We start from the raw sequence: 10,000 nt of genomic DNA, 5'->3' as shown, positions 1-10,000 counted from the left end.
GTTGTCTGTAAACAGTGCTTCCCTTGGCGTGCTTGGCATCAACACAAACACATCACTGTATGTTCCCGTTCGTTGCTCCTGACTTCAGTGACGTCAAATGTCGCTGAGCAATAATGACGTTGTTTTTGTGTGTGTCGTTGTTTTGTTTTTTTACACCCAGATTTACCGTGTGATGATGCGTTAGACAGCCAGAAAGCCAGGGTGATAATGGAATAACGGTGTTCCACTCCCCTGTTCTTATGCACAAGGTTCAGTGCATCTGACGACAAAACCAGGAACGAAAAACAAACAGTTCAATTGCCAACAACACCACAAAGCTTTTTGGATGCTTCACAGGGAGGTGGGTATATAATATTATATATATATATATATATAAGCGTCTTATCAGCTCACGTTCCACGGTACAACAAAAGCTCCTTATTATTTCATTTTGAAAAAGAATAAAGAATACTTCGAAGAAATAAACAGCATTGGTGAAACAATAAGCGTCTTATCAGCTCACGTTCCACGGTACAACAAAAGCTCCTTATTATTTCATTTTGAAAAAGAATAAAGAATACTTTGAAGAAATAAACAGCATTGGTGAAACAATAAGCGTCTTATCAGCTCACGTTCCACGGTACAACAAAAGCTCCTTATTATTTCATTTTGAAAAAGAATAAAGAATACTTTGAAGAAATAAACAGCATTGGTGAAACAATAAGCGTCTTATCAGCTCACGTTCCACGGTACAACAAAAGCTCCTTATTATTTCATTTTGAAAAAGAATAAAGAATACTTTGAAGAAATAAACAGCATTGGTGAAACAATAAGCGTCTTATCAGCTCACGTTCCACGGTACAACAAAAGCTCCTTATTATTTCATTTTGAAAAAGAATAAAGAATACTTTGAAGAAATAAACAGCATTGGTGACACAATTTAACCCCATGCATAGCAAATATTTTCTTTTTATCAACTATGGGAAGATAACTAATACAATAATCAAATAACGAACTATCATGCAAAAAATCTTTGACAAACTGATTTTTCATGAACATTTGATACAAAATGGCAATGGTTGTGGTATTAAATACCGTATAAGGTCACTTTAACAAACAAAAAGTGGGTAACTTCAACAACATTTAATGGTGTGGGTATTTTTAACATTGTGTGAGTAACTTCAAAATAAATCATAAAGAAAAGATGTCTCTAGATACTAAGTTTCACAATTTTTTGTAACCTTACAAAGAATTTTATATTCTACTTATTGTCCATTGACCACAATGAAGTACGGTTGCAGTTTCAGTGTGTGTCAACACTCACAAAGGGAAACAAAAAAAGAAGTTCTGTTGCTGTCATTTTTACGAAAGGGACATAACTTCAAGCCGACGATGCTTCGTGTTTCGCGAGGAGCAAATGCGTCGGTTCTTGTTTGATGTTAAAGACAGAACCCCCAAGCCCCCCAACCCCCATCCACTTGCCTGTTCACCACCCATTCACCCCTGGAAAAAATAAAGACAAACAAACAAACTCAAGCGTTCAAGTACAGACACTGAGAGAGGAGATGAGGACATTTCTTGTTTCCTCTCGTTCCTCACAGTTCCCATTTAATTTAATTATACATTGCTATGAGATGAGATGCTTTCGAAGACTCCTGGGCATCTTCTACTCTTCTTCTTCTTCTTCTGCGTTCTTGGGCTGCAACTCCCACGTTCACTCGTATGCACACGAGTGGGCTTTTACGTGTATGACCGTTTTTACCCCGCCATGTAGGCAGCCATACTCCGGTTTCGGGGGTGTGCATGCTGGGTATGTTCTTCTTTCCATAACCCACCGAACGCTGACATGGATTACAGGATCTTTAACGTGCGTATTTGATCTTCTGCTTGCATATACACACGAAGGGGGTTCAGGCACTAGCAGGTCTGCACATATGTTGACCTCGGAGATCGTAAAAATCTCCACCCTTCACCCACCAGACGCCGTCACCGTGATTCGAACCCGGGACCCTCAGATTGACAGTCCAACGCCTTAACCACTCGGCTATTGCGCCCGTCTGGCATCTCCTACAAAGATCATATCACGAAGGAAGAAGTTCGAAACAGAATCAGGCAAGTCATTGGGCCCTACGAAGACCTGTTGACCTTGGTCAAGAGACGCAAGCTCAAATGGTATGGCCATGTCACAAGATCATCAGGGCTTGCCAAGACATTCCTGCAGGGCACAGTGCAAGGGGGGAGAAGGAGAGGCAGACAGAGGAAGAGATGGGAGGACAACATCCCAGAATGGACGGGCTTGAGGTTGAGCGATACAGTCAGGAGGTCAGAAAACCGAGAGGATTGGAGGATGCTGGTTGCCAGATCACCTGTGGCGCCCCAACGGTCCACAAGTCTACGGGATATGTGAAGGTGATGAGGGGACGATGTTTAAATCCTCTGGTTAACAACTGCCCGCATTTACCTCATATGTGTGTGTGTGTGTGTGTGTGTGTGTTGGGTACGTTTTGGTGTGAATATGCAATGTTGACGTCACGTGTTATGTATAATATTAAGTTTTGTAAATACCCTAGAACATTTATTTGGATAGAGTGCCATACAAGTGTACATTATTATTCGTAGTAGCACTAGTAGTAGTATCATTATTATCATTAATTTTACTCTTGTAGCAGTTGTAGTAGTAGTCTTGTCAGGAGGTCAGAAAACTGAGAGGATTGGAGGATGCTGGTTGCCAGATCACCTGTGGCGCCCCAACGGTCCACAAGTCTACGGGATATGTGAAGGTGATGAGGGGACGATGTTTAAATCCTCTGGTTAACAACTGCCCGCATTTACCTCATATGTGTGTGTGTGTGTGTGTGTGTGTTGGGTACGTTTTGGTGTGAATATGCAATGTTGACGTCACGTGTTATGTATAATATTAAGTTTTGTAAATACCCTAGAACATTTATTTGGATAGAGTGCCATACAAGTGTACATTATTATTCGTAGTAGCAGTAGTAGTAGTATCATTATTATCATTAATATTACTATTGTAGCAGGTGTAGTAGTAGTGTTGTTGTAGGCTCTACTGTTGTTGGGTTGTTGGTTGCAGTTTTGGTTGGTTGGTTTGTTTTTAGTGTGGTCCTTTGAATACAGCAACTCCACAAACAGTGTTGATCTTAAAAAAAAACAATCGATTTCCAAACGGAGATCAAACTTCTGATAGGTAACATGAACAAATTAAACTGATTCTTAACATTTAGATACAGTTCTTGATGCTGGTTCTAAAGTCCGCTTTTCAGAATACGTGATTCAGAAGGAATATGAAATTAGTCATTCGGAGCAGTGTGTCATAGGAGAGAGAGAGAGAGGCGGGGGGAGGGGGAGCCTCAGATATGTACAAAGAGAGAGAGAATAAAAATAAAAACACGTTCGCGTGTGTCACAGGCAGTGTATCTGATGGCCATAACTTTTGAGGTGGAGTCTGCAATTTCTCATAAACCGTCACGGAACGTGCTTTACTGTCTGTCTGTCTGTCTGTCTGTCTCTCTCTCTCTCTCTCTCTCTCTCTCTCTCTCTCTCTCTCTCTCTCTCTCTCTCTCTCTCGCTTCACTGGATGTGCGTGGGTGGATGGGTGGTACCAACAGGCAACCCAGTTTCGGAAAATCTGACACATCAAGTAGCCTTCGTGTGTGTGTGTGTGTGTGTGTGTGTGTGTAAGCGCGCGCATGTGTGTGTGTGTGTGTGTGTGCGTGCTTGTGTTTGCGCCCGCGCGCGTGTATGTGTGTGTGTGTAAGCGCGTTCATGTGTGTGTGCGCGTGTGCGTGTGCTTGTGTGTGCGCACGCGTGCGTGTGTGTAGGTATATATATATATATGTGTAAGCGCGCGTATGTGTATGCGTTTGTGCGCGTGTGAGCGCGTGAGTGATTGAGTGTGTGAATGAATGTGTGAATGTGTGTGTGTGTGTGTGGATACGCACGCACGCTTCTGCACAATCGTCGCTACAGTAAGTAAAAAAAATAAATAAATAAATAAAAAAAATAAAAAGTTCCGGGGGACGAACAATACACTGATGGTGACGGAGAGACACCGTACCCCCTGTGATGATGACGAATGGCAGCACGCCTAGCTCTTCACGCTCTTGCAGACCGGCACTTCACACACAAGTGTCGCCCACTCGGTCGCTATTTCTCACTACTGTCTGTTTTGTTTTAAGTATACCTCGTTTGTTTGCCGTGTTACGAACATTCCTTTCAGAGCTGAAAAGAAGAGGATCTGTAGTCCTGTATTTGTTTCAATGATGACACTCGTGTGTGATAAGTGTCCGGCTTTTAGTATCACGTGTTTGAACATTGAAGGGTTTTTTGTTCCTCTTTTGTTTTTTCGTATGAGCGACTCTTGACTTATGAGTTTGAGTCACTGTGCATAGGTTTTGGAATTGTTGTGCGACTGCACAATATTCTTTTTAAAAAGAATAATGAAAAAAAAAAAGGAAAGAAACGTTGAATAAGTATACAATGCACAGAATTGACACTGCTGGCTTCCCCTCCCCCAGTAAGTCTTTGTCTCTGTGTATCTGTCTCTTTGTCACCCACGCACACACACACACACACACACACACACACACACACACACACACACACACACACACACACACACACACACAAATGTACATACTTAAGCAAGCACCTGCGTTCCCACACACACACCGACATGAACATAGACCCCCCCCCCACACATCCCCCCACCCCACACACACACAAATGTACATACTTAAGCGAGCACCTGCGTTCCCCTACACACACCGACATGAACATTGACGCCCCCGACCCAGCCCCCCACCCACCCACCCAAACACACACTCACACACACACAAATGTACATACTTATGCAAGCACCTGCGTGCCCCCCCCCCCCCCCCCCCCCCCCCACACACACACACACACATAAACACAGACTCCCCTCTGTCCCGGCAATACACACGAGCGGAGGCTGTAGCAGCGGGGGGAGAGAAAGACTGAAGGAGAACAGTGTGCTGTGCCCCAGAGAGCGAGATGCACCCAGCCCACCGTTGACACAACCTGTAATTATCTCAGCTGAACCAGTGCCTCAAAAGTCTGCACGATGTGGGATATTGTTCGTTCATGTCTCCTTCTTATATAGGATCCATCAAAAATCAAGGACCTTTTACATGTTGCTTATAATATAGGATTTATCAAAAGTTAAGGACCACTTGGGAACGTACCCAGTTTTCATCTACGGGGGAATGATGAAATGATGCTGAATGGATTATTGTAATTCCCTACTTGTTGGTTCACTCAGCTACCTCATTGCTAGGCTACAGAAAGTCCAGAACTATGCTGCTCGTCTTGTCTTTCGTTCCTGTAAGTTTGATCACGTCTCTCCTCTCCTTCATGCTTTACCCTGGCTTCCAGTACAAGAACAAATTATTTACAAAGTAGTCTGTTTCAAGTCCATTGAGGCTTCTGGTCCACAGTATCTTTCTGATCTCATTTATCCTTACATACCCTCACGCCAACTCAGCTCTTCTTCTGACACCCATATGCTTAGGATCCTCCCTGCTCGAACCAAAACGTATGTGTACAATGACTTGTGTGTGTGTGCGTGCACGTGTGTTTGTGTGTATTGTGGGGGTGGGGGCTGAATCATTCTTAGTGATGTTTGGTATCTTGTGTTCAATGTTTCCTTTTGATATCTACATATTTGTTCTATTTGTAAACGCCTAGGGCTTATTTTCAAGATTAGGCGTAAATGCTCTATTTGTAAACACCTAAGGCTTATGTTCAAGATTAGGCGTAAATGCTCTATTTGTAAACGCCTAGGGCTTATGTTCAAGATTAGGCGTAAATGTTCTAGTTGTAAACACCTAAGGCTTATGTTCAAGATTAGGCTAAATGCTCTGTTTGTAAACGCCTAGGGCTTATGTTCAAGATTAGGCATAAATGCTCTATTTGTAAACGTCTAGGGCTTATTTTCAAGATTAGGCGTAAATGCTCTATTTGTAAACGCCTAGGGCTTATGTTCAAGATTAGGCGTAAATGCTCTATTTGTAAACGCCTAGGGCTTATGTTCAAGATTAGGCGTAAATGCTCATAGTAATAGTAATGATAATGTTCGGCAAACAAGGGAGCCTGCAGTCAGTGTGATGAGCACTCTACATAAATGAAAAAAGCTTTCTGTCTGTCTGTCTCTTCCTCCGTCCCTCTCTCTCTCTCTCTCTCTCTCTCTCTCTCTCTCTCTCTCTCTCTCTCTTTCTCTCCCTCTCTCTCTCTTAACATGTGTGAATGTGTGTGTGTGTATGTGTGTGTGTGTGTGTGTGTGTGTTGTCTATTTTTTGTATGCGAGTATTTTTGTTTGTGTGTGTATGTGTGTGCGCACACGCTATCTTTTCTTTTTCTTTTTTTTTCTGGGATATTAAATCACGTAAATGAATACACAGACAAAACAGATGTGACAGTTTGTTGGAAGCCTCCTTCCATTATCCCTGCTTGTGTGGAAATGAAAACATACATCTTGCCGACCTCTCCCTGGCTTATTGACGCCATCTGTAACCACTGCTGACAGAGAGATACACTAACCTGTTTGCTTCGTAATTTTCTCCTTATCTAATATTGGGTTCTCTCCCCCTTTCCCTCCCCTTCCTTTTTCCCCCATCTGTGGCCTGTTTCGTTCAGTGCCACACAACAGATGCTGCATGGCTGCACAGACAGTGCGCTGGTTTTTATGTGTATTAAGGTCTAAGGTCTTCTTTTTCTGCTCTTTCTGTTTCTAATCCTTCTTCTTCTTCTTCTTCTTTCTAATCCTTCTTCTTCTTCTTCTTCTTCTTCTTCTTCTTCTTTCTAATCCTTCTTCTTCTTCTTCTTCTTTCTAATCCTTCTTCTTCTTTCTAATCCTTCTTCTTCTTCTTCTTCTTCTTCTTCTTCTTTCTAATCCTTCTTCTTTTTCTTCTTTCTAATCCTTCTTCTTCTTCTTCTTCTTTCTAATCCTTCTTCTTCTTTCTAATCCTTCTTCTTCTTCTTTCTAATCCTTCTTCTTCTTTCTAATTCTTCTTCTTCTTCTTTTCCTTCTTTCTAATCCTTCTTCTTCTTTCTAATTCTTCTTCTTCTTCTTTTCCTTCTTTCTAATCCTTCTTCTTCTTTCTAATTCTTCTTCTTCTTCTTTTCCTTCTTTCTAATCCTGCTTCTTCTACTTCTTCTTCTTTCTATTTCTTCTTCTTCTTTCTAATCCGTCTTCTTCTTTTCCTTCTTTCTAATCCTTCTTCTTCTTCTTTTCCTTCTTTCTAATCCTTCTTCTTCTTTTCCTTCTTTCTAATCCTGCTTCTTCTTCTTCTTTTCCTTCTTTCTAATCCTGCTTCTTCTATTTCTTCTTTTCCTTCTTTCTAATCCTTCTTCTTCTTCTTTTCCTTCTTTCTAATCCTGCTTCTTCTATTTCTTCTTTCTAATCCTTCTTCTCCTTTCTAATCCTTCTTCTTTCGAATCCTTCTTCTTCTTCTTCTTTCTAATTCTTCTTCTTCTTCTTTTTCTTTAGTTCTCTTCCTCCTCCTTCTTCTTCTTCTTGCGTTGGTTTTCTATGTACAAGGTCCAGGGCCCTACTGCTGTTTCTGTTTCTTTTTTTTTTCTTCTGTTTCTTGTTTGCTTCTTCCTTCCTGTCTTCCTTCCTTCCTCCCTTCCTTCCTTCCTTCCTCCCTTCCTTCCTTCCTTCCTTCCTTTCTCCCTTCCTTCCTTCTTCCCTTCCTCCCTTCCTTCCTCCCTCCCTTCCTTCCTTCCTTTCTCCCTTTCTTCCCTCCTTCCTTCTTCCCTTCCTTCCTTCCTTCTTCCCTCCCTCCCTTCCTTCCTCCCTTCCTTCCTTCCTTCCTTCCTTCCTTCCTTTCTCCCTTCCTTCCTTCTTCCCTTCCTCCCTTCCTTCCTTTCTCCCTTCCTTCCTTCTTCCCTTCCTCCCTTCCTTCCTTTCTCCCTTCCTTCCTTCCTTTCTCCCTTCCTTCCTTCCTCCCTTCCTCCCTTCCTTCCTCCCTCCCTTCCTCCCTCCCTTCCTTCTTCTTCTTCTTCTTCTGTTGCTGCAGCTACTGCTGCTATAGCGGGCTTTAACATGCACATTCGCTGGTTTCTTCGAGTGTGTTTTAATGCGCATTACTGTTCTCATCCCGACATTAAGGAAGGCAGACACAGATTTGGGATAACATGTACGCGCTGGATACGTCTGTAGTCCACCGAACATTCACATTGATGAGAGATTTTTTTAACGTTCGTGTTTGATCTTCCACATGTTGTTATCAGAGACTGGGGAAAGAAAATCACTTCACCATCAACCGGCTCGCTGCTTGTGGAGATTCGAACAGCCGATCTGACAGGACCAGGGGGTGGACATATATCGCTCCGACCACTGGGGCTGTTGCCTCCGTCAAATCCACGGTTCGATTTCTGGCAGGGCATGCTGAGCGGAAGGTGGAGATTTTTCCCCCATCAATAGTCAGACTGAAGCAGACCAGCCCATGCCTGAATTTGTATGTCTGTTTACACATGTAATGTTAACAACAACAACAACAAACGAAAGAAAAGAATCGTACGTTAAAGATCCTTCAGTGGGTAGTTGGTGTATATAAACGTGCAGCATGCACAGTGTCTTTATCCCTATGAGCAATGTACAAAAACTTGCAGCAGGCACCGCCTCTTTATCCCTATGAGTGAATGTGTGGCAATCTGTACGGCAGGTATTCAAATATATCACGCATATGCACGTAAACGCCCAGTCGTAGATTCCAGGACCTGTTCACATTGCGAGAACGCAGGGAAACAGACGCAGAAACCTTACTTTTTTTCTTCTTTTTTTTTAAGGTATTGTGCCTGCTTGACTTGCTTTATAGTCATCACTTATGGCATTTCCTTTCCCTCCTTCCTCCACTACCCCCTTCTCTCTCCCGGCCCCTCTCCCTCTTCTGTTGTTTATTGGCTTGTTGTCCTGAGACTGACAGGTGGGCGGGTGGATGGGGGTGGGGTGGGGAACCGGGCGAAAGTGGCTGGGGATGGGGGTGGATGGGGATGTTGGCAGAGCCTCTCTGTGAGGTTTTGTGTGTTCAAAGACAGGTGACTGATGGCCGTGATAAATCCTTCTGTCTGTCAATTTCCCCCACCCCCCACCCCCACCCCCAAAAGACAAGACAAGACAAATTCTTTATTTCGAGGATAATAGATAAGCACTGGTGTGCTTTTTTACATCCAATCCCCGCCCTGAATAGGGTCTACACTACACAATATTTAATAAAATGCTTTCATTTTTGACTCACTTGTGTAAACAAAGTGAATCTATGTTTTAACCCGGTGTTCGGTTGTCTGTGTGTCTGTGTGTCTGTGTGTCCATGGTAAACTTTAACATTGACATTTTCTCTGCAATTACTTTGTCAGTTGACACCAAGTTAGGCATAAAAATAGGAAAAATTCAGTTCTTTCCAGTCATCTTGTTTAAAACAATATTGCACCTATGGGATGGGCACCAAAAAAAAATGAAGCCTGATTATATGCAAACTACATTTACTGTTATGTTTATGTTTTTTGTATTCTCTAAACTTGGACTTTGATCTGATATTCTGACCCAACAACAAGAGCAGGCATTATTATCATTTTTGTTCAAACAGGAACTTCTTTTACTAAGCATGGAAGTTTTATTTATTTGCAAACGTTTTGGTGCAGTTAGTAAAAAGGGGAAATTACTCTGTAATTAATGCTAGGGGAGTTAATTTGCTTTAAACTGATCTTTCTCATCTTAAACATTACATTTTGAAATTATACTCAATACATAAAAAGCTTGGATTTTTTTAAGTGTATCACAAGTGAGTCTTGAAGGCCTTGCCTCTCTTGTATTAGTGTAGACCCTATTCAAGAGAGAGAGATAATGAGAGGGGTGGGGAGACAAAGGGTGGCTCGGGGGGGGGGGGTGCGGGGAAGTGGGTGAGTTAGATGAAGTATTAGCATGGAAGTAAAGACAATGGTTTAAGGTTTGTATTTCATATCATAGCAAAACCTTCAC

At 42.4% G+C, this 10,000-nt stretch overlaps 1 protein-coding gene across 6 annotated transcripts in view; it reads left to right on the top strand.

Annotated features, from left to right (window-relative positions):
- LOC143284072 (transforming growth factor-beta-induced protein ig-h3-like) overlaps positions 1 to 10,000 on the top strand; it is a 92,492-nt gene that overhangs the window by 12,233 nt on the left and 70,259 nt on the right. The window contains exon 1 of one of the 6 annotated variants that reach the window (XM_076590700.1): positions 171 to 340. The exons of the other annotated variants lie outside the window; for them this stretch is intronic. The gene's annotated coding sequence lies outside the window, so the exon portion shown is untranslated. Of the gene's footprint in view, positions 1 to 170; positions 341 to 10,000 lie in introns of those variants that run through there. 6 annotated transcript variants of the gene reach the window in all.

This window comes from Babylonia areolata, chromosome 7 (genome assembly GCF_041734735.1).
Source record: "Babylonia areolata isolate BAREFJ2019XMU chromosome 7, ASM4173473v1, whole genome shotgun sequence".
NCBI classification, from domain to species: Eukaryota; Metazoa; Mollusca; class Gastropoda; order Neogastropoda; family Buccinidae; genus Babylonia; species Babylonia areolata.
Note: the sequence above shows the minus strand (reverse complement) of the source record. Positions and strands in the feature narration are given on the sequence as shown.